Genomic DNA, 24,846 nt, shown 5'->3' on the forward strand with positions numbered 1-24,846 from the left:
TTCTTCAGAGTCTTGCTTCATGTTCTTTCTCACCAGTCTAAAACAGTGCAATTAGAACAGTCGATGTACGAACGTTTTTTATGGGACAGTTTGTATGTGTCTAAACTCATGTAGACAAAGTATGCAAGGTTTTTTTTCATAATATCTCGGGGGTAAAAGCTCATATTTTATTTTTCTTGATATCAGTGTGATGGTTGGATTAGTATGTAATGCCCGATTGGTTGGCCAAAGCCACCCAGAGACACACACAGCTCTGATGGATCACTGTTTAAAGCAGAGGTGCCTGTGGAGGAGAGGTGGAGGAAAGGGAAGAGCACTGCATGTGTGTGTGTGTGTGTGTGTGTGTGTGTGTGTGTGTGTGTGTGTGTGTGTGTGTGTGTGTGTGTGTGTGTGTGTGTGTGTGTGTGTGTGTGTGTGTGTGTGTGTGTGTGTGTGTGTGTGTGTGTGTGTGTGTGTGCTCAAATCTTTTTTCTCCTATAGAGCTCCATTTTTATGGAATGGTCTGCCTACCCATGTGAGAGACGCAGACTAGATCTCAACCTTTAAGTCTTTATTGAAGACTCATCTCTTCAGTAGGTCCTATGATTGAGTGTAGTCTGGCCCAGGAGTGTGAAGGTGAACGAAAAAGCACTGGAGCAATGAACCGTCCTTGCTGTCTCTGCCTGGCCGGTTCCCCTCTCACCACTGGGACTCTCTGCCTCTAACCCTATTACAGGGGCTGAGTCACTGGCTTACTTGTGCTCTTCCATGCCGTCCCTAGGAGGGGTGCGTCACTTGAGTGGGTTGAGTCACTGACGTGATCTTCCTGTCCGGGTTGGCACCCCCCCTCGAATTATGCCGTGGCGGAGATATTTGTGGGCTATACTCAGCCTTGTCTCAGGATGGTAAGCTGGTGGTTGAAGATATCCCTCTAGTGGTGTGGGGGCTGTGCTTTGGCAAAGTGGGTGGGGTTATATCCTGCCTGTTTGGCCCTGTCCTGGGGTATCGTCGGACGGGGCCACAGTGTCTCCCAACCACTCTTGTCTCAGCCTCAAGTATTTATGCTACAGTAGTTTATGTGTCGGGGGCTAGGGTCAGTCTGTTATATCTGGAGTACTTCTCCTGTTTAATATGGTGTCCTGAGTGAATTTAAGTATGCTCTCTCTAATTCTCTCTCTTTCTCTCTTTCTCTCTCTCACTTTCTCTCTCTCTCTCGGAGGACCTGAGCCCTAGGACTATGCCTCAGGACTACCTGGCCTGATGACTCCTCCTCCACCTGGCTGTGCTGCTGCTCCAGTTTCAACTGTTCTGCCTGCGGCTATGGAACCCTGACCTGTTCACCGGACGTTCTACCTGTCCCAGCCCTGCTGTTTTTAACTCTATAAAGACAGCAGAAGCGGTAGAGATACTCTGAATGATCTGGACTGGCCACCCCTCATAGCCGGGTTTATCTCTAGGTTTCTTCGCAGGTTCTGGCCTTTCTAGGGAGTTTTTGTTAGCCACCTTGCTTCTACACCTGCATTGCTTGCTGTTTGAGGTTTTAGGCTGGGTTTCCGTACTGACTTATAAATACATTTGATTGAAATTTGATTGAAATCCATTTTGGAATACTGACTGTCCAAATAGCAAGTTACAAGTGACCAAACCAGATTTGTGTGTGTTCAGACAGCAGTCATTTGCTGACATGGCTAAGTAAGTTGTCCAAGTAATGGCCGGTGGTGGAGCTCGTGCTCCCTATCACTCAGAAGTTATTTAGCAAGCTAAGGTGACAACATGGCCTGCAATGGACGTTTCCCAGTTGCTTTGAATGTTCAAAATCACAGTGTATGAACACTTTTATGTCCTCAAAGGATAAGATGATCCAACTTTGAAAACTAGTCCTTTTTGGCTAGCTGAATAAGTCAAAAAGCTAGCTAGCTGTTTAACGTTCTAGCACATTCACTAATCTGTTTGTAAACAGATAAAAAGCTAGTTAGGTTCCACATGTTCTTGTTAAACTGTCAACAGAGTAGCTAGCAAGCAACAAGATATGTCAAATAACAGTCTAAAAACGATTTGAGGGCAAATAAATCAAATTTGACTGTTCAGACACAAGCCTCATGCACCAGCTATGAAGGTGGTTTGAAATGGCTTGAAATATCTGATTCCATGTTTTTTTTGGCTGTTCAGGCTGCAGGAAAAATAACACATTTGAATCGGATATGCAAAATAATTGGATTTGAGCCACTTCAAACTGCCGGTGTGAACAAGGCTTTAGAATGAGAGAAAGAGTTAGTGTGTGTATCATCACTCTCTTTCCTCTCCTACCTCCAGCAGCTGTAATTCAGCCTTGTATCCCAAAGAGGAGTTTCCTGAACATGTTGTCATCGACAGGGGAGGACGCTCACTATAAACTATGTATGTGCAGAGGGGGGAGAGCAAGAGAGAAGACGTGTGTGTGTGTGTGTGTGTGTGTGTGTGTGTGTGTGTGTGTGTGTGTGTGTGTGTGTGTGTGTGTGTGTGTGTGTGTGTGTGTGTGTGTGTGTGTGTGTGTGTGTGTGTGTGTGTGTGTGTGTGTGTGTGTGTGTGTGTGTGTGTCTGTGTCTGTCTGTGTGTGTGTGTCTGTGCGTGTGTGGTGTGAGTGTTTGTGTGTGTGTGTGTGTTTTTGGTTTTACTATCCTTATTGGGTCCAGAAGTCTTCACAAGGATAGTAAAACAAGGAACATTCGGACAAGTGGGGACATTTCACCGGTCCCCAAAAGGAAATAGTGTGTGTGTGTACCTTGCGGTAGACCATGCTCTAGCCCTGGCGTCCATGGCTGGTTTGTGGTGCCACGGTTCTAAAGCTGTTATTCTCTCTTTCCAGCTTCTCTCTCTCTCTCTCTCTCTCTCTCTCTCTCTCTCTCTCTCTCTCTCTCTCTCTCTCTCTCTCTCCCCATCTCTCTCTCTGTCTCTCTCTCTCACACACACACAGCCAGGATCCACTGAAGTCTACTGGCTCATCAAGTACCAGTCTATGTGTGAGTGTGTGTTTGTGTGTGTCTGCCTGAAGGTACGGACGGCTCATTCCATGGATTAGTGTGTAAGTCTGTATGTCGTGTGTGTGAGAGCGTGCTCGGTAAATCTGAAACCTTTGGGTTGCCGCCGGGCATCGTGGGCCGGCGGTACTCCACCTGGCTGACTGATGCAGGTCTGTTTGAAGTCTGGTCCGGGAGAATGAGACCCATTCATGATCCCCCCTCATCTCCTCTTCACCCCCCCAATCCCACCTCTCATACAATCCCCCCTCCACTCTGTTAACAACTGAAATGCTACACCGCCTCTGCTCATAGTGGGGGTGTGGGCTGGAGAGTTTGGGGGGATGACAGAAAGAGGAATATGATAAAATAATCTGAGAAGGATGTTTGGAGGTGAGGAGGAATGAGGGAGGAGAGGATATGATTGTGAATGAGGAGCATACTAGGATCTTCAATGATGTTCAGATACAGTTACTATTGTCAGTACAGTGCAATGTACAGGTGTACTCTATATGTCTGAGATTAGATGTGTGTTCATTCAGGTACAGTGCCTTGCGAAAGTATTCGGCCCCCTTGAACTTTGCGACCTTTTGCCACATTTCAGGCTCCACTTCATGATTGTGGGACACAATCATGAAGTGGAACGACATTTATTGGATATTTCAAACTTTTTTAACAAATCAAAAACTGAAAAATTGGGCGTGCAAAATTATTCAGCCCCCTTAAGTTAATACTTTGTAGCGCCACCTTTTGCTGCTATTACAGCTGTAAGTCACTTGGGGTATGTCTCTATCAGTTTTGCACATCGAGAGACTGACATTTTTTCCCATTCCTCCTTGCAAAACAGCTCGAGCTCAGTGAGGTTGGATGGAGAGCATTTGTGAACAGCAGTTTTCAGTTCTTTCCACAGATTATCGATTGGATTCAGGTCTGGACTTTGACTTGGCCATTCTAACACCTGGATATGTTTATTTTTGAACCATTCCATTGTAGATTTTGCTTTATGTTTTGGATCATTGTCTTGTTGGAAGACAAATCTCCGTCCCAGTCTCAGGTCTTTTGCAGACTCCATCAGGTTTTCTTCCAGAATGGTCCTGTATTTGGCTCCATCCATCTTCCCATCAATTTTAACCATCTTCCCTGTCCCTGCTGAAGAAAAGCAGGCCCAAACCATGATGCTGCCACCACCATGTTTGACAGTGGGGATGGTGTGTTCAGCTGTGTTGCTTTTACGCCAAACATAACGTTTTGCATTGTTGCCAAAAAGTTCAATTTTGGTTTCATCTGACCAGAGCACCTTCTTCCACATGTTTGGTGTGTCTCCCAGGTGGCTTGTGGCAAACTTTAAACAACACTTTTTATGGATATCTTTAAGAAATGGCTTTCTTCTTGCCACTCTTCCATAAAGACCAGATTTGTGCAATATACGACTGATTGTTGTCCTATGGACAGAGTCTCCCACCTCAGCTGTAGATCTCTGCAGTTCATCCAGAGTGATCATGGGCCTCTTGGCTGCATCTCTGATCAGTCTTCTCCTTGTATGAGCTGAAAGTTTAGAGGGACGGCCAGGTCTTGGTAGATTTGCAGTGGTCTGATACTCCTTCCATTTCAATATTATCGCTTGCACAGTGCTCCTTGGGATGTTTAAAGCTTGGGAAATCTTTTTGTATCCAAATCCGGCTTTAAACTTCTTCACAACAGTATCTCGGACCTGCCTGGTGTGTTCCTTGTTCTTCATGATGCTCTCTGCGCTTTTAACGGACCTCTGAGACTATCACAGTGCAGGTGCATTTATACGGAGACTTGATTACACACAGGTGGATTGTATTTATCATCATTAGTCATTTAGGTCAACATTGGATCATTCAGAGATCCTCACTGAACTTCTGGAGAGAGTTTGCTGCACTGAAAGTAAAGGGGCTGAATAATTTTGCACGCCCAATTTTTCAGTTTTTGATTTGTTAAAAAAGTTTGAAATATCCAATAAATGTCGTTCCACTTCATGATTGTGTCCCACTTGTTGTTGATTCTTCACAAAAAATACAGTTTTATATCTTTATGTTTGAAGCCTGAAATGTGGCAAAAGGTCGCAAAGTTCAAGGGGGCCGAATACTTTCGCAAGGCACTGTATGTTCCTGCATACGTTTAGTATGTACGTGCCTGTGTGTCTGTGAATATGAGAGTATAGGTTACACTCCCCATGTCGGTGATATCAGGGGCGATCAGATGCTGATGGACAGACCCTAGGTCAGTTCCTGGCCCTGTCACCAGGCTTTGTCAGTGGGATTACTCTGCTGGAATGTGGCCTGGGACAGGCAGACAGACAGACAGACAGACAGACAGACAGACAGACAGACAGACAGACAGACAGACAGACAGACAGAGAGAGAGATAGGCACACTCCCCCTCAAACCCTCTCATCCTTTCTTTCTCTGCCTACGTCTGTTGGTTTCTATGTCCATCTGTCTCTATGTCCATCTGTTAGTCCGTTCACCCGTCTGTCTCTATGTCCATCCGTTAGTCCGTCCACGCGTCTGTCTCTATGTCCATCCGTTAGTCCGTCCACCCGTCTCTCTCTATGTCCATCCGTTAGTCCGTCCACCTGTTTGTCTCTGTCTTTGTCTCTGTCTGTGTCTCTCTCTCCTCATCCCACCTCACCGTCTCTCTCTCACAATGGCCTGCGTAACCATTCTTCTTATTTTCCTCTATTTACCTCTCTGTTTGTCTGTCTCAGTCTCTCTCTCTTCACTCTCCCTTTCTTTCTTCCAATCTTGCTATCCCTCACTCTCGACTTTTCCTCCACATGAATAACAGGAAACGACTATCCTCTCCTCTCCAAATGGGTAGAGAGAAAGGGAGAGAGGGAGAGAAAGGGCGAAAGGGGGTGATTTAACATGGGAACGAGAGGCCAGGCATTTCCTTTGATTCTTCTGCTCAGTATTTGTCTCCTTCTCTGTCTGATTTATTGGGTTTAGGGTCCATTCTCAAATCTGTCACATGTGCCTCGGTATTCCATGGTATTCCCATTTCCCTGTGGATGGACTATCAGGGCCGTCACATTACCTAATCCTTACCTATTCCTTAGAAGGACTATCCTTTCCAATCCGTTTCGGAACACATGTACAATAATGTTTTCTAAGAAATAAACTCCATTTCTCTACCTACCTATACACCCCCTATCATGGCACCTCTGCCTCTCTTTCTCTTTCTCTCTCTCTCTCTCTCCATCTCACTCACTCACTCACTCACTCACTCTCTCTCTTTCTTTCTCTCTGTCCACCTCTCTGATTGTTATCGCCAGTTAGCTGATTGCTTCCTTTAGAGTTTAGGATCTGTCCTCTCTCAGTTTGATACTGTTTATGTTTATATATACCTTAGCCAAACAGTAAAGCATCCTGAGACCATTCATGTGTGGGGTTGCTTCTCAGCTAAGGGAGTGGACTCACTCACAATTTTGCCTAAGAACACAGCCATGAATAAAGAACGGCACCAACACATCCTCCGAGAGCAACTTCTCCCAACCATCCAGGAACAGTTTGGTGACGAACAATGCCTTTTCCAGCACGATGAAGCACCATGCCATAAGGCAAAAGTGACAAGTAAGTGGCTCGGAGAAACAAAACATTGATGTTTTGGGTCCATGGCCAGGAAACTCCCCATTGCGCGAGTGAGTTTCTATCTGTTTTGTACAAGATACTTCTGAGGCTGCAGAGGTATGAAGTATTAAATGTTCCAATAAAAAGCATCCTGTGGGATGAGCATTCTGTCTTCTTGCTTAGTCACCTGATCTTGGCAAAGTGAGTACACACATACACACATCATCATCCTAACTTTCTGTGTTAGCGTGTTGCGATGACACCTCCAACCCTCCCACTCCACCTCCCCAGCCCTGGATACAATATCCATCAGCCTCCCTGTCCCTTTACTTTACCCACTTCCACTCCCTTAACACCCCCCCCCCCCCCCCCCCACTCAACCCCCACGGGGTAACCAGAGCACCCCAGGCCCTCCTGGCCCCCAGACACCCTCTGGAACTGGCACAGTCCTGCTCAACTCCAGCTCCCTGATTTGATTTTACTCCTCCAATTGAATCTTTCACTGAAACAAGCACCCTTAAACACACACACACACACACACACACACAAACGCGCATGCGTTCGCTCACTCGCTGGCCAGTGAAACCTCACTTAGTTGTCTTGTTTACACCATGACCCTTGGTCCCAGTAAAAACTGCTAATAGGAGCAAATTACTGCCAACAACTTGGAAATATCAAGTGGCTGACTGCTCAACCATAATGCTATTAGCTGCCGGCCAATCTAATAACAGCCCTGAGAGAGGTCTGGGAGGGAGGGCAGGGGGTGAGCTGGGAGGAAAGAGGGAGAGTGGGGTCAAATAGCCCTCGGGAGGTGGGGAGGTTGGGGGTGGAGGGTACCTGCCTTTTTGGATGCTAACTGTCACTGTTAGTGTGTAATGTAATATGGAGAGTGCCGTGGGGTAGAGTGGCCACCATCCTGCTCTCCGGACAGGCTCTTTAGCAGGGAAGTGATCAGATCACCGCTGCCTATTAGCAAATGGAATGGCCAGGTGACAGAACCCACACTCTCTCTCTCTCTCTCTCCCTCTCTCTCTCTCTCTCTCTCTCGCTGTCACTCTCTCTGTCTCTCTCTATCTCTCTCTGTCTCTCTCTCTCTCTCTCTCTCTACCCCTCTTTGTCACTCCATCTGTCTCCCTCTGTCTACGTAAGTCTCTTAACTATTACCATAATCATTCCAAAACTCCCAGGAGTGATTTACTACTCATACTTTCAGTAGTACTACAATGAAACCAGATAGACAGAGTAGTGGATGTGAAAACAATATGAATATTCCTCCAGTACTCAGTACTCCAGGACAGTGTGCGAATGACAGGGTCCATTAGGACACCTCAGTGTGTCAGGTGATGGTGTAATGGTGTTAGATTCCTGCTGAGTTCTGTCGGAGGTCTGTTTGTTATGGTTGTGCTGGTTAAGAGTCATTAGGTTGTCAGTGACCCGAGGGTCAGTTATAGCATGGCTCACAGCCTGTCAGGTCAACTTTGTTTGACTTCTGGAAACATAAGAAAGTCAGTAACTCAAAGCAGGCCTGTTAATCAACGTTAATTCAGGTTTGATGTAGTCATATTTCTCTCTCTCTCGTGCTACTCCCCCTCTCTTTTAACCTTTATTACCGTGCCCCACTCTCTCGTTCCCTGTCCCTGCCCCCTCCTCTCCTTCTCTCCTCAACTTCCTCTCCCGCCTCCCCTCTCTGTCTCCCTGTGGTACTCTGTCCTCTTGGCTTCATTACCCCCCTCCCAACCCCTGCACGCCCCAGGCATCCCAAACTTCATTTACACAGATCTGTTTAGCCAGCACAGGAAGCAACCCTCTCCCTTAACAAAATTAGCTGTCCGGCCAGCGAATGGGCCGCAGGGCTGGTCTGCAGGGACCAATCACGGAGGGTCTAGGCTGTACCACTTTTCACTTGCGAGCGGGGATCATGGTCCCTAAGTGCTGAGCTCCAGCCGGTTCCACCACTGCACCCCTGTGTCGTGGGGACTTGGACCGGTCTGAAAGCTCACCTCTAACCAGGGAAGCATGAATAAAGACCATTACAGTTTTTTATTTATATAAGCATGATGATAATGTTAATGATAAGGTGGGTAATGATAGGATGTTAATGCACTGAGTGCTGCTCTAACAGACTCGTGTGTGGCTTTGCCCTGATCCATATCTTGCCGGCGCCTCAGTAATTTGGCTCTGAAGTTTGACCCATTACTCTGCCCTCTGTGTTTCCTCTTTCCTCCCTTTCCTTTTATCCTCCCTTCATCCCTCCATTCATCCCTCCCTTCATCCCTCCATTCATCTCTCCATTGCCTCTCTCTCGTCTCTGTAAGGGCTTCTCCCAGCGTTGGAGATCAGACCTTTTGTCAGAGGTGGAGGTCACACATAACACTCATCTCTTTTGCATGATTGACTTCACAAAGTTGTAACTCAGTAAACAGATTCGGTATTGGCCTAGACTTCCACCCTGGCTGTCTCTGTAGGTCTGTAACTCTGTGGTAGGAGATAGCTAAGAGACGCTGTGGCTCCCATTGGTTCCTGTTTAATATTCCAGTGTTGTATGGGGGTCTCAAGAGGAGCGTGAGTCCACTTACACATCACCATAGCCCCATAGGCCCCCGACACCACCTCCTCCTCCATCCCAAATCTGTTTCTGTATGCGTCAGGGGCTCTGGAGGGGAAACTCTGTGTGATATCTCTCTCTCCTCCCTCGTTCCAATCACCTCTCTCTCCATGCCCTCTGCACAGGTAATTAACTTCTCCTCTCCTCCCCCCATCCATACCCCCATCCACCCTCCTACCTTCTGCTCCTTATCTGGGCTCCTTTGAAACACTTAAAACTATCAGCCTCTCTCTCTCTCTCTCTCTCTCTCTCTCTCTCTCTCCTTCCTCCTGCGTTAATTCTCCTGAATGAAGGTAGGGAATAGTTTGAGACTTTAATCCCAGACGCCTTCCTTTCTCTATCTCCCTCTTTCCTCCACTCCCCTACTCTTCCTTTGACTCACCCCCAATTTGTCCCTCGTCCTTACCTTTTCTTAACTGGAAAGACGACCTACATAAATTCTTCTTTTTCTCCTTGGTTTTAGAGAGAGACTTAAGAGAGAGATTGGATTCATTAAACCTGTTATCCTGATCCGTGAAAGACAGAAGCTTGATCCTTTTACACTCCATCCTGATTATGACTACACTTAAGACTGAACATACACACACACACACACACACACAACAAAGGTGAGATGAGCTAAGAGAGGTTAAATCTCTGACTTTAAGCACACAGAGGGCTTAAAAAAAGAGATAGTAATGACTTTTTCTTTCACTGGGGCTCATTTGTATTGAAACCCTGTTCCTCGTCTGTTGCACAGTAGAAGAGACCACAGTGAGGTCACAGCTCTGAGAACAGCACCAGGCCTGCACCACACAAAGACATACAGAACAAGAGATAGAGAGAGTCAATGAGAAAAAGAAAAGAGGAGATACAGAAAGAGAGAGATCTCACCCCTCTCTTGTGAAGAATAGATACCTAGTGACTGATACACTCTCTGTTCTCCATGGCAAACGCCATCTTGTGATTTCATTTGGAGTGTGTGCCTCTGAGGTAATGAGCAGAGGGTTAACGTGACCGAACAGAGAACACAGAGGAGGGTACGATCCCTAAAGCGATAATCACTGTCAGAATTAACACACACTGATAATGGTGACACACTACTCTGATTAAATGTAAGAGGAATTAAAGAAGGCGGATATCTAGGCTCTCTCTTTATCCCTTGCCCCCTCTCTCTCTCTCTCTCTCTCTCTCTCTCTCTCTCTTTCTGCCACCCGTCTCTTTATGTATCCTTGGCTGACTCCTGGTGTGTGGCGGTCCTGCCAAGTCAGGGGTCACAGTGTTAGATCAGTTGTGTGGGTGGTGGAAGGATTTGTTTCAGATCGTGAGTGGCGAGGCAAGGAGAGAGGGACAAGCTGAGGAAGTCTCTGTATCAGGGGTCTCTGTTAGGGTTCAAGGGAAGGAAGATACCTCCAACATCCTTCTGTTCTTTTACCATTGACCTGTGAGAATCAATTTGTTCATAAAAAACAAAAGCCAATGACTCATTCAGTGCTGCAGTCCAGAGTGATTTTAGTCTTCAAAGATCTGCAATAACAGTTAATATAATAAAAGATAAGAGTAAATAATTTAAGATAATGATAAAATTATTTTTCATCACTTTTATCTTATCACAACATATACTACCGTATACTGTATTTAACAGTAAATGTGTAAACATTGTAAAACTATACATTTCGGTGAAAATTGGCGGATGAACCGTTTTCACACATTTACCGTAACATACACGCATCTCAAGTACAAATATAAAATCAAAACCTATATTCCTTCCCATTTCTTTCCCACTTCTCTCTATCCCTCTGCTGATCTCCTCTGGCTGCATCGTGTTGCTGTGACAAAGCCATACATATCTCTCCTCTTCTTACACCTCTTTCTATAGTGGGCAGACAAAGGAGTCACACGCACCCTCTATACAGACCTCAGCCTCACTACAGTTCACTCTTCCACACCCAGCAGCTCTGCTGCAGTACTTCCCTGACAGGGCCACTGGCCCCACTGTTAGGGTGGTTTAACCTAGACATAAGAGCCTGGTCAAGAAACAACCCCTAGGCACTTCATGTAGATCTGAAATAATTGAATAGTGTAACAATATGGCAGTAGCTTTAACTTGTCCTCTTATAGGATTGGTGACATTTCAGCCACATTGCGTATACCTATCCTATCCCTTCAGAACCAACCAAGTGCCTAGGGGTTGCTACAGTGGTGTGCGAAAGTATTCACCCCCCTTGGCATTATTCCTATTTTGTTGCCTTGCAACCTGGAATTAAAATGGATTTTGGGGGGGGGGGGGGGGGTTGTATCATTTGATTTACACAACATAGAAAACTTAAGTGTGCATAACTATTCACCCCCCCCCCCCCCCCCAATGTCAATACTTTGTAGAGCCACCTTTTGCAGCAATTACAACTGCAAGTCTCTTGGGGTATGTCTCTATAAGCTTGGCACATCTAGCCACTGGGATTTTTGCCCATTCTTCAAGGAAAAACTGCTCCAGCTCCTTCAAGTTGGATGGGTTCCGCTGGTGTACAGCAATCTTTAAGTCATATCAGAGATTCTCAATTGGATTGAGGTATAGGCATTGACTAGGCCATTCCAATACATTTAAATGTGTCCCCTTAAACCACTCAAGTCTTGCTTTATCAGTATGCTTAGGGCCATTGTCCTGCTGGAAGGTGAACCTCCGTCCCAGTCTCAAATCTCTGGAAGACTGAAACAGGTTTCCGTCAAGAATTTCCCTGTATTTAGCACCATCCATCATATCTTCAAATCTGACAGATGAAAAACATCCCCGCAACATGATGCTGACACCACCATGTTTCACTGTGGGGATAGTGTTCTCGGGGTGATGAGAGGTGTTGGGTTTGCGCCAGACATAGTGTTTTCCTTGATGGCCAAAAATCTACATTTCTGTCTCATCTGACCAGAGTACCTTCTTCTAGATTTTTGGGGAGTCTCTCACACGCCTTTTGGCGAACACCAAATGTATTTGCTTATTTTCTTCTTTAAGCAATGGTTTTATTCTGGACACTTCTGTAAAGCCCAGCTCTGTGGAGTTTACGGCTTAAAGTGGTCCTATGGACAGATACTCCAACTTCCACTGTGGAGCTTTGCCGCTCCTTCAGGGTTATCTTTGGTCTCTTTGTTGCCTCTCTAATTAATGCCCTCTCACCTGGTCCGAGTTTTGGTGGGCAGCCCTCTCTTGGCAGGTTTGTTGTGGTGCCATATTCTTTACATTTTTTAATAATGGATTTAATGGTGCTCTGTGGGATGTTCAACGTTTCTGATATTATTTTATAAACCAAGCCTGATCTGTACTTCTCCACAGCTTTGTTCCTGACCTGTTTGCTCCGTGGTCTTCATGATGCTGCTTGCTTGGGGGTACCCCTTGCTTAGTGGTGTTGCAGACTCTGGGGCCTTTCAGAGCAGGTGTATTGTCAAGGGCGTCTGAAGAAGAGGACCAAGGTGCAGCGTGGTGAGCGTACATTTCTTTTTATTTAAGATAAACGTCGCCAACAAAACAAGAACACAACCATGAAGCTCAACAGGGCTAAGTGCCACAAACAAAGTTAACTACCCACAAAGACAGGTGGGAAAAATGGCTGCCTAAGTATGGTTCCCAATCAGAGACAATGATAGACAGCTGTCCCTGATTGAGAACCATACCCGGCCAAAACAAAGAATTACAAAACATAGAAAATAGAACATAGAATGCCCACCCCACATCACACCCTGACCTAACCAAATAGAGAAATAAAACGTCTCTCTAAGGTCAGGGCATGACATGTATATATACTGAGATCATGTGACAGATCATGTGGCACTTAGATTGCACACAAGTGGACTTTATTTAACTAATTATGTGATTTCTGAATGTAATTGGTTGCACCAGATCTTATTTAGGGGCTTCACAGCAAAGGGGGGAATAAATACGCACGCACCACTTTTCAGTTGTTGTTTTATATTATTTTTGGAAACAAGTCATTTTTTTCATTTCACTTCATCAATTTGGACTATTTTGTGTATGTCCATTACATGTAATCCAAATAAAAATCTATTTAAATTACAGGTTGTAAAGTAACAAAATAGGGAAAACGCAAAAGGGGATGAATACTTTTGCAAGGCGCTGTACTTGGGCCGTATCCACTGATTTGCAGTGTTATAGCAATGCATGGCTTCCTCAGGTCACATGATTGTGGTGAGAGTGGTACATGCAGGGTAGAGGTATTGCCCTTATACAGGACTGTCTGTGGCCTGCTGGGTGGAGATGGATGATGGAAGAAGAGAACAACAGAGATGAAGCAGAGAGGGAGAGGGAGAGAGATGGAATGAGAGAGTGGGAGATTACTCAGCCTGCTTATCTCAAAGCGAAGGAAGGACAGGATGAAGAGAAAGGGAGAGTGGGAGAGAGAGATAGTGGAGGGGTGGGGGAGGAGGGGGAGGGTGAGAGTGGATGGGTGGGGGAGGAGGGGGAGGGTGAGAGGGAGAGTGGATGGGTGGGGAAGGAGGGGGAGGGTGAGAGGGAGAGTCGATGGGTGGGGAAGGAGGGTAACTGGGAAGAGTGGTGGGGGGTAGGGAGGGGGAGAGGGAGTGAGAGGGAGAGAGGAGGGTGGTGGAGGGGGAAAGGGGGAGAAGGGGGAGAAGGAGAGAGGAGGGATGGTAGGGGGTTAAGGGGGAGAGAAGGAGAGAGGAGGGGTGGTGGAGGGGGTAAGGTGGAGAGAGGGAGAGTGGAGGGATGGTGGAGGGGGTTAAGGGGGAGAGAAGGAAAGAGGAGGGGTGGCGGAGAGGGTAAGGGGGAGAGAGGGAGAGAGGAGGGATGGTGGAGGGGGTTAAGGGGGAGAGAGGGAGAGAGGAGGGGTGGTGGAGGGGGGTAAGGGGGAGAGAGGGAGAGAGGAGGGGTGGTGGAGGGGGGTAAGGGGGAGAGGGGGAGAGGGGAGGGGTGGTGAAGGGGGTAAGAGGGAGAGAGGGAGAGAGGAGGGATGGTGGAGGGGGTAAGGGGGAGAGAAGGAGTGAGGAGGGGTTGTGGAGGGGGGTAAGGGGGAGAGAGGGAGACAGGGAGAGAAGAAGGGTGGTGGAGGGGGGTAAGGGGGAGAGAGGGAGAGAGGAGGGGTGGTGGAGGGAGTAAGGGGGAGAGAGGGAGAGAGGAGGGATGGTGGAGGGGGTTAAGGGGGAGAGAAGGAGAGAGGAGGGGTGGTGGAGGGGGGTAAGGGGGAGAGAGGGAGAGAAGAAGGGTGGTGGAGGGGGTAAGGGGGAGAGAGGGAGAGAGGAGGGGTGGAGGAGGGGGGTAAGGGGGAGTGTGGAAGGGTGGTAGAGGGCGTAAGGGGGAGAGAGGGAGAGAAGAAGGGTGGTGGAGAGGGTATGGGGAGAGAGGGAGAGAGGAGGGGTGGAGGAGGGGGGTAAGGGGGAGTGAGGAGGGGTGGTAGAGGGGGTAAGGGGGAGAGAGGGAGAGAAGAAGGGTGGTGGAGAGGGTAAGGGGAGAGAGGGAGAGAGGAGGGGTGGAGGAGGGGGGTAAGGGGGAGTGAGGAGGGGTGGAGAGAGGGGTAAGGGGGAGAGAGGGAGAGAGGAGGGGTGGTGAAGGGGGGTAAGGGGGAAAGAGGGAGAGAGTAAGGTAAGGGGGAGAGAGGGAGAGAGGAGGGGTGGTGAAGGGGGGTAAGGGGGAGAGAGGGAGAGAGGAGGGGTGGTGAAGGGGGGTAAGGGGGAGAGAGGGAGAGAGGAGGGGTGGTGAAGGGGGGTAAGGGGGAGAGAGGGAGAGAGGAGGGATGGTGGAGGGGTTTAAGGGGGAGAGAGGGAGAGAGGAGGGGTGGTGAAGGGGGGTAAGGGGGAGAGAGGGAGAGAGGAGGGGTGGTGAAGGGGGGTAAGGGGGAGAGAGGGAGAGAGGAGGGATGGTGGAGGGGGTAAAGGGGGAGAGAGGGAGAGAGGAGGGATGGTGAAGGGGGGTAATGGGGAGAGAGGGAGAGAGGAGGGATGATGGAGGGGGTAAGGGAGAGAGAGGGAGAGAGGACGGGTGGTGGGGGGGTAAGGGGGAGAGAGGGAGAGAAGAAGGGTGGTGGAGGGGGTAAGGGAGAGAGAGGGAGAGAGGTGGGGTGGTGGGGGGGTAAGGGGGAGTGAGGAGGGGTGGTAGAGGGGGTAAGGGGGAGAGAGAAGGGGTGGTGGAGGTGGAAAGGGAGGGGTGGTGGAGGGGGGTCCAGCAAAATTAAGGCAGTTTTAAAAGCTTTACAATACATTCACAGATTTCACAACACACGGTGTACCTTGCAAAAAGGTTGTCTACTGTACAAAATCCATGTGTACATGTGTGTATAGTGCATATGTTATCGTGTGTGTATGCATGAGTCTGTGCCAACCACTGAAAACAGAGCATGTGGTGGCATAACACAGAAAAGGGTTCCCTCTGAGGTAATATAGGTTCCATCTCCCTATCCACTGTATCTGTGCCCCATTACAGTCAACACCCAACCTCGACAGCCACTACCAAGCAGCTCAGATTACCCACTAGAACTCTAAGGCTTTGTTGGCATGACAAAGACCTAAGCGAGCACTCAAATGACACTCCATACAGTTGCATATACCAACCTGCTCCCCTATATACAAGCACAAAGACAGGCGTTTGTGTAAGGCACTCTCCCTCCATCTCTCCATTTGTTCTCGGCGCACTCTTTCTATCTGCTCCTTCGTTCTGCCCTATACGTTTGTCCTCTCTCCACCGTCACCTTTCCTCATCTCTTTTCTTGGGTCGATCCTCCTCCTTTTCGTCCTCCATCCTCACCCTCTTTTCTTTGCCAGAGTTGAAAGGTTAAGTAGAAACCTCTGGTGTCACGCAGGTGTGCACTACTGCGGTGTTTCCTAACTCCAGTCCTCCAAACTCATCTGACTCAACTCACTAGAATTGAGAAACACTGCTCTACTGTGTGGTGCTAAATCGCTGTTTTGTTGCATCTTTGTGTGTTGTTTACAGGCTGTTCATTGTTTGGCATCATTGTATATTCTGCACGTATTGTAGCATTAAGTTACTCAACTTTAGATGTGAGTTAGTTGTGAGTGTTCGAAGACCCTTGTTTCTTAAGGAGCTGTGTATGGACTTTGATGAATGTAATGGAGGTGTGATAGGTGTTGTATGGTGACTGCCGAGGGAATGCTGAGGTCTACACCATCTCTCACCATTAGTCATGTTGAATAAACACCATACACACAGATGCTACAGAGTTCTGTTCAAGCTATACCCCAGGGAGAGAGCAGAGGGGTAGGGGTGAGGGGTGGGGAGGGAGGGAGGGTAATGGAATGGACTGATTCATTTGTATTTGTATTTATTAGGGATGCAAATTAGCTTCTCTTCCTGGGATCCAGCAAAATCACAGATTTCACAACACATGGTGAACCTTCAGGCCCCTACTCCACCACCACATGTCTACTGTACAAATTCCATGTGTACATGTGTGTATAGTGCATATGTTATCGTGTGTATGCATGAGTCTGTGCCTATGTTTGTGTTGCTTCACAGTAACAGTAATTCAAACAGGCAGCTTGACATGCATATTATTAATATTAGCTCTCTGTATACATTCAAGAGCCAGCCGTGCTGTCCTGTTCTGAGACAATTGCAATTTTCCTAAGTCCCTTTTTGTGGCACCTGACCACACGACTGAACAGAAGTCCAGGTGCGACAAGACTAGTGCCTGTAAGACCTGCCTTGTTGATAGTGCTGTTAAGAAGGTAGAAACTAGTGCCTGTAGGACCTGCCTTGTTGATAGTGCTGTTAAGAAGGTAGAAACTAGTGCCTGTAGGACCTACCTTGTTGATAGTGCTGTTAAGAAGGTAGAAACTAGTGCCTGTAGGACCTGCCTTGTTGATAGTGCTGTTAAGAAGGTAGAAACTAGTGCCTGTAGGACCTGCCTTGTTGATAGTGCTGTTAAGAAGGTATAAACTAGTGCCTGTAGGACCTGCCTTGTTGATAGTGCTGTTAAGAAGGTAGAAACTAGTGCCTGTAAGACCTGCCTTGTTGATAGTGCTGTTAAGAAGGTAGAAACTAGTGTCTGTAGGACCTGCCTTGTTGATAGTGCTGTTAAGAAGGTATAAACTAGTGCCTGTAGGACCTGCCTTGTTGATAGTGCTGTTAAGAAGGTAGAAACTAGTGCCTGTAGGACCTGCCTTGTTGATAGTGCTGTTAAGAAGGTAGAAACTAGTGCTAATAATTTTCTCTCAGTCTATCATCAGTCATTTGTGTACGTGCTGTGCTTGTTGAATGTCCTTCCCCATAAGCTTGCTGAAATCCTGTTGTCAATTTGTTTATTGTAAAATAGCATTGTACACCATTCTTTTCAAACATTTACTTAGGGTTGGTAACAGGCTGATTGGTCAGCTACTTGAGCCAGTAAAGGGGGCTTTACTATTGTTTGGTAGAGGAATGACTTTTACTTCCCTCCAAGCCTGAGGGCACACACTTTCTAGTAGTCATAAATTGAAGATATGGCAAATAGGAGTAGCAATATCGTCCCCTATTAATATTTTCAATCCAAGTTTATCAGACCCTGGTGCCTTGTCATTGTTGATAGGCAACACTCCACACTCACTTTACGGAATTCAAAATTACAAAGCTTGTTTTTCATAATTTGGTTCAGATATACTTGGATGTGTACAGTCGTGGACAAACGTTTTGAGAATGACACAAATATGAATTTCCACAGTTTGCTGCTTCAGTGTCTTTAGATATTTTGTCAGATGTTGCTATGGAATACTGAAGTATAATTACAAGCATTTCATAAGTGTCAAAGGCTTTTATTGACAATTACATGAAGTTGATGCAAAGAGTCAATGTTTGCAGTGTGACCCTTCTTTTTCAAGACCTCTGCAATCCGCCCGGGCATGCTGTCAATTAACTTCTGGGCCACATCCTGACTGATGGCAGCCCATTCTTGCATAATCAATGCTTGGAGTCTGTCAGAATTTGTGGGGTTTTGTTTGTCCACCCGCCTCTTGAGGATTGACCAGAAGTTCTCAATGGGATTAAGGTCTCGGGAGTTTCCTGGCCATGGACCAAACATATTGATGTTTTGTTTCCCAAGCCACTTACTTGTCACTTTTGCCTTATGGCAAGGTGCTCCATCGTGCTGGAAAAGGCATTGTTCATCACCAAACTGTTCCTGGATGGTTGGGAGAAGTTGCTCTCAGAGGATGTGTTGGTACCATTCTTTATTCATGGCTGTGTTCTTAGGCAAGGTTGTGAGTGAGCCCACTCCCTTGGCTGAGAAGCAACCCCACACATGAATGGTCTCAGGATGCTTTACTGTTGGCATGACACAGGACTGATGGTAGCGCTCACCTTGTCTTCTCCGGGCAAGCTTTTTTCTGGATGCCCAAAACAATCGGAAAGGGGATTCATCAGAGAAAATTACTTTACCCCAGTCCTCAGCAGTCCAATCCCTGTACCTTTTGCAGAATATCAGTCTGTCCCTGATGTTTTTCCTGGAAAGAAGTGGCTTCTTTGCTGCCCTTCTTGACACCAGGCCATCCTCCAAAAGTCTTCACCTTACTGTGCGTGCAGATGCCCTCACATCTGCCTGCTGCAATTCCTGATCAAGCTCTGTACCGGGGGTTCCCCGATCCCACAGCTGAATCAACTTTGGGAGACGGTCCTGGAGCTTGCTGGACTTTCTTGGGCACCCCGAAGCCTTCTTCACAACAATTGAACCGCTCTCCTTTAAGTTCTTGATGATCCGATAAATGGTTGATTTAGGTGCAATCTTATTGGCAGCAATATCCTTGCCTGTGAAGCCCTTTTTTGTAAAAAGCAATGAAGAGTGTTTCCTTGCAAGTAACCATGCTTGACGGAGGAAGAACAATGATTCCAAGCACCACCCTCCTTTTGAAGCTTCCAGTCTGTTATTCGAACTCAATCAGCATGACAGAGTGATCTCCAGCTTTGTCCTCGTCAACACTCACACCTGTGTTAACGAGAGAATCACTGACATGATGTCAGCTGGTCCTTTTGTGGCAGGGCTGAAATGCTGTGGAAATGTTTTTTTGGGGATTCAGTTCATTTGCGTGGCGAAGAGGGACTTTCAGTTGATTTTGTAATGAATGAGTCATCTGATTCGATGAATGATGGAGCTGAGTTTACCTTTTTTCCAAAATTTCATTTAAAGTGCTCCAAAGCTTTTTAGTATCATTCCTTATGTCATTTATCTTTGTTTCATAGTGTAGTTTCTTCTTATTTTTATTCAGTTTAGTCACATGATTTCTCAATTTGCAATATGCTGAGAATCATTTGTGAAACCAGACTTATTTGCCATTCCTTTTGCCTCATCCCTCTCAACCATACAATTTTGCAATTCCTCATCAATCCACAATTACAGTAATTTTCTTAATGTGTGCATGCTTATTAGTAACTGGAATAAGCAATTTCATAAATGTGTCAAGTGCAGCATCTGGTTGCTCCTCATTACACACCACGGACCAACAAATACCCTTTACATCAACAACATAGGAATCACTACAAAACTTGTTCTATGACTTCTTAAACACTATATTAGGCCCAACCTTTGGAACTTTGGTTTTCCAAGATATTACTATTATATTGTGATCACTACATCCAGTGGATCTTGATACTGGTTTCAAGCAAATTTCTGCAGCATTAGTAAAGATGTGATCAATACATGTTGAGGATTTCATTCCTGTGTTTGTAACTACCCTGGTAGTTTGAATGATACCCTGGACCAGGTTGCAGGCACTGGTTACAGTTTGAAGCTGTTTCTTGAGTGGGCAGCTCAAAAAGACAGTCAATATTTAAATCACCCAGAAAATATACCTCTCTGTTGATATCACATACATTATCAAGCATTTCACACAATTAAATAAAATCAAGTTGTATTTGTCACATGTATTTGTCACCTCTTTCCTTGACATCATGTGAAAATCAAAAGAAATCAGCCAAGACCTCAGAAAAAAAATTGTAGACCTCCACAAGTCTGGTTCATCCTTGGGAGAAATGTTCAAACTCCTGACGGTACCACGTTCATCTGTACAAACAATAGTACGCAAGTATAAACACCATGGTACCACGCAGCCGTCATACAGCATAGGAAGGAGATGCGTTCTGTCTCCTAGAGATGAACATACTTTGGTGCGAAAAGTGCAAATCAATCCCAGAACAACAGCAAAGGACCTTGTGAAGATGCTGGAGGAAACGGGTACAAAAGTATCTACATCCACAGTAAAACAAGTCCTATATCGACATAACCTGAAAGGCCGCTCAGCAAGGAAGAAGCCACTGCTCCAAAACCTCCATAAAAAGGCCAGACTACAGTTTGCAACTGCACATGGGGACAAAGATCGTACTTTTTTGAGAAATGTCCTCTGGTCTGATGAAACAAAAATAGAACTGTTTGGCCATAATGACCATCGTTATGTTTCGAGGAAGAAGGGGGAGGCTTGCAAGCTGAAGAACACCATCCCAACCGTGAAGCATGGGGGTGGCAGCATCATGTTGTTGGGGGTGCATTGCTGCAGGAGGGGCTGGTGCACTTCACAAAATAGATGGCATCATCAGAGAGGAAAATTATGTGGATATATTGAAGTAACCGCAAGACATAAGTCGGGAAGTTAAAGCTTGGTCGCAAGTGGGTATTCCAAATGGACAATGATCCCAAGCATACTTCCAAAGTTGTGGCAAAATCGCTTAAGGACAACAACGTCAAGGTATTGGAGTGGCCATCACAAAGCCCTGACCTCAAGCCTGTAGGACATTTGTGGGCAGAACTGAAAAAAGCGTGTGAGAGCAAGGAGGCCTACAAACCTGACTCAGTTACACCAGCTCTGTCAGGAGGAATGGGCCAAAGTTCACCCAACTTATTGTGGGAAGCTTGTGGAAGTCTTCCCCAAATGTTTGACCCAAGTTAAACAATTTAAAGGCAATGCTACCAAATACTAATTGAGTGTATGTAAACTTCTGACCCACTGGGAATGTGATGACAGAAATAAAAGCTGAGATAAATCATTCTCTCTACTATTATTCTGACATTTCACATTTCACATCTTAAAATAAAGTGGCGATCCTAACTGACCTGACAGGGAATTCTTACTAGGATTAAATGTCAGGAATTGTGAAAAACTGAGTTTAAAAGTATTTGATTAAGATGTATGTAAACTCCTGACTTCAACTGTATATCAAAGTGAAGATACCTATGGATTCACACAGGAATTATTTCTTGATGCCTAACTTATTGTTAGTGCTAAAAAGTTATTGTTACAGCTTGAAGGTTATTGTTACAGCTTGAAGGTTATTGTTTTAGCTTGAAGGTTATTGTTAGTGCTTGAAAGTTATTGTTACAGCTTGAATGTTATTGTTACAGCTTGAAGGTTATTGTTACAGCTTGAAGGTTATTGTTACAGCTTGAAGGTTATTGTTACAGCTTGAAGGTTATTGTTTTAGCTTGAAGGTTATTGTTAGTGCTTGAAAGTTATTGTTACAGCTTGAAGGTTATTGTTACAGCTTGAAGGTTATTGTTTTAGCTTGAAGGTTATTGTTACAGCTTGAATGTTATTGTTACAGCTTGAAGGTTATTGTTTTAGCTTGAAGGTTATTGTTACAGCTTGAATGTTATTGTTACAGCTTGAAGGTTATTGTTACAGCTTGAAGGTTATTGTTACAGCTTGAAGGTTATTGTTACAGCTTGAAGGTTATTGTTACAGCTTGAAGGTTATTGTTACAGCTTGAAGGTTATTGTTACAGCTTGAAGGTTATTGTTACAGCTTGAAGGTTATTGTTACAGCTTGAAGGTTATTGTTAGTGCTTGAAAGTTATTGTTACAGCTTGAATGTTATTGTTACAGCTTGAAGGTTATTGTTACAGCTTGAAGGTTATTGTTACAGCTTGAATGTTATTGTTACAGCTTGAAGGTTATTGTTACAGCTTGAAGGTTATTGTTAGTGCTTGAAAGTTATTGTTAGTGCCTGAAGGTTATTGTTAGTGCTTGAAGGATATTGTTGGTGCTTGGATAACCTTATCTATTCTCATGTTGATATGTTCATTCTTGGTATGTGGTGTGTACTGCGCAGTACACTGGAGGACTCATTGTGAGAATCATTGTCATTTTGTTTTAATGTGTCAATTGATCCCGTAAGGGATAGGCCACCAACTGGTAATTTTACACGGAAATTAAATACATACTGCTTCATGTTTGTAACTAACGTTTTTCTTATGTTTGTTATTGAACAGCATGAGGGTTTCCCAATTGAAAAGAGGGAGAGAGAGAGACAAAGTGAGTGGGGGTGGAAAAGAGGGAGAGAGAGAGAGACAAAGTGAGTGGGGTGGAAAAGAGGGAGAGAGAGAGACAAAGTGAGTGGGGTGGAAAAGAGGGAGAGAGAGAGACAAAGTGAGTGGGGGTGGAAAAGAGGGAGAGAGAGAGAGACAAAGTGAGTGGGGTGGAAAAGAGGGAGAGAGAGAGAGACAAAGTGAGTGGGGTGGAAAAGAGGGAGAGAGAGAGACAAAGTGAGTGGGGTGGAAAAGAGGGAGAGAGAGAGAGATAAAGTGAGTGGGGTGGAAAAGAGGGAGAGAGAGAGACAAAGTGAGTGGGGTGGAAAAGAGGGAGAGAGAGAGACAAAGTGAGTGGGGTGGAAAAGAGGGAGAGAGAGAGACACAGTGAGTGGGGGTGGAAAAGAGGGAGAGAGAAAGACAAAGTGAGTGGGGTGGAAAAGAGGGAGAGAGAGACAAAGTGAGTGGGGGTGGAAAAGAGGGAGAGAGAAAGACAAAGTGAGTGGGGTGGAAAAGAGGGAGAGAGAGAGAGAGAAAAAGTGAGTGGGGGTGGAAAAGAGGGAGAGAGAGAGAGAGACAAAGTGAGTGGGGTGGAAAAGAGGGAGAGAGAGAGAGAGAGAGAGAGAGAGAGAGACAAAGTGAGTGGGGTGGAAAAGAGGGAGAGAGAGAGAGAGACAAAGTGAGTGGGGGTGGAAAAGAGGGAGAGAGAGAGAGACAAAGTGAGTGGGGTGGAAAAGAGGGAGAGAGAGAGACAAAGTGAGTGGGGTGGAAAAGAGGGAGAGAGAGAGAGACAAAGTGAGTGGGGTGGAAAAGAGGGAGAGAGAGAGACAAAGTGAGTGGGGTGGAAAAGAGGGAGAGAGAGAGACAAAGTGAGTGGGGTGGAAAAGAGGGAGAGAGAGAGACACAGTGAGTGGGGGTGGAAAAGAGGGAGAGAGAAAGACAAAGTGAGTGGGGTGGAAAAGAGGGAGAGAGAGACAAAGTGAGTGGGGGTGGAAAAGAGGGAGAGAGAAAGACAAAGTGAGTGGGGTGGAAAAGAGGGAGAGAGAGAGAGAGAAAAAGTGAGTGGGGGTGGAAAAGAGGGAGAGAGAGAGAGAGACAAAGTGAGTGGGGTGGAAAAGAGGGAGAGAGAGAGAGAGAGAGAGAGAGAGAGAGACAAAGTGAGTGGGGTGGAAAAGAGGGAGAGAGAGAGAGAGACAAAGTGAGTGGGGGTGGAAAAGAGGGAGAGAGAGAGAGAGAAAGTGAGTGGGGGTGGAAAAGAGGGAGAGAGACAAAGTGAGTGGTGGTGGAAAAGAGAGAGAGAGTTGAGTTATAGATCCCCTTCTTCTGTCCCCCTGGGGTGTGTTTGGTTGTTTCTAACATGATTAGAACAGACAGACAGACAGACAGACAGACATGTGGCCCAACATACATGGCCCTTGGACCAGGGTGGGTAATGTAATGAGTATTACCTGTAGTCTGGGAAACAACGGTCCATACAGCCCAATCCAAACTCACTCAGCCACGATTGATTGGTGATAACGACTTTGAAATTATGTGCCCTTTGCCCTCTGACCTCAGCCTGATAACCATCCATGAGAGGACAGGGAGATGGAGATCTGAAGGGGTCACAGGAATTACCAGAGAGTGGCATTGGTTGGTTGTAAGGGTTTGTGTCATTGTAAGCATATCAGTTAAAGCAGAGACCTTAGTATTTGGTAACTGTGTGACTTTGGGTTTTCTCCTCAGACATTTGGCAGAAATATACTAAATATATTGTCCTGTCCTGTTTTCTGTTCCATTGTGGTTCTGTACTAAATACTGTGTGACACCTGTTTATTGATATTCAGAGCGTGTTACACGTGGAAACGGTCAGACGCAACAAACTGTCAGTGTTGATCATTAGAATGGCTCACCTGAATCTTTGGAAGTTCCACTGCAACTTTTAAAGAACTAATCATCTTGTCATGTGTTGGAGTAATCTAACCTGAATGACTGACAGGAAGGGAATTAAATGTGAAGGGGTTTGGGAGACTTACTTTGTCTTTGCACAACACACTCACTTGTTACAATGATTGATGAGCAAACTGACGTACCCTCCCCTCCCTTGGAACACAACATTTCATGCGAGGAAAGGGGAAAATGTTCCATTTGTGAGAGGGAGAGAAAGGTAAATGTAGCGGGAAAAGTGTGTCCGTGTGATGGTATCTGGTGGGAGCTCCAGTAAGTGACAGTGTCACATAGAGACAGAGATAACCTTGCTGTCTGAAAGCCTCCTCTATCAGTTAGAAATTCACCTTATTAGATTAACAAGCACCTACCCCGTCACACAACATCAGATCTCCAGCCGATAAGCATGAATATTAATTACAGAGTGCAATTAAGTTTTGATGGCCACCAATTAGACTAAAACACATTAGTGGGTTACAGTAAATCTGCTGTGTGTTCTGGTCGGACGGACGGACGGACGGA

Source organism: Oncorhynchus mykiss, chromosome 7 (assembly GCF_057628025.1).
Source record: "Oncorhynchus mykiss isolate SJ-2025 chromosome 7, ASM5762802v1, whole genome shotgun sequence".
NCBI classification, from domain to species: domain Eukaryota; kingdom Metazoa; phylum Chordata; class Actinopteri; order Salmoniformes; family Salmonidae; genus Oncorhynchus; species Oncorhynchus mykiss.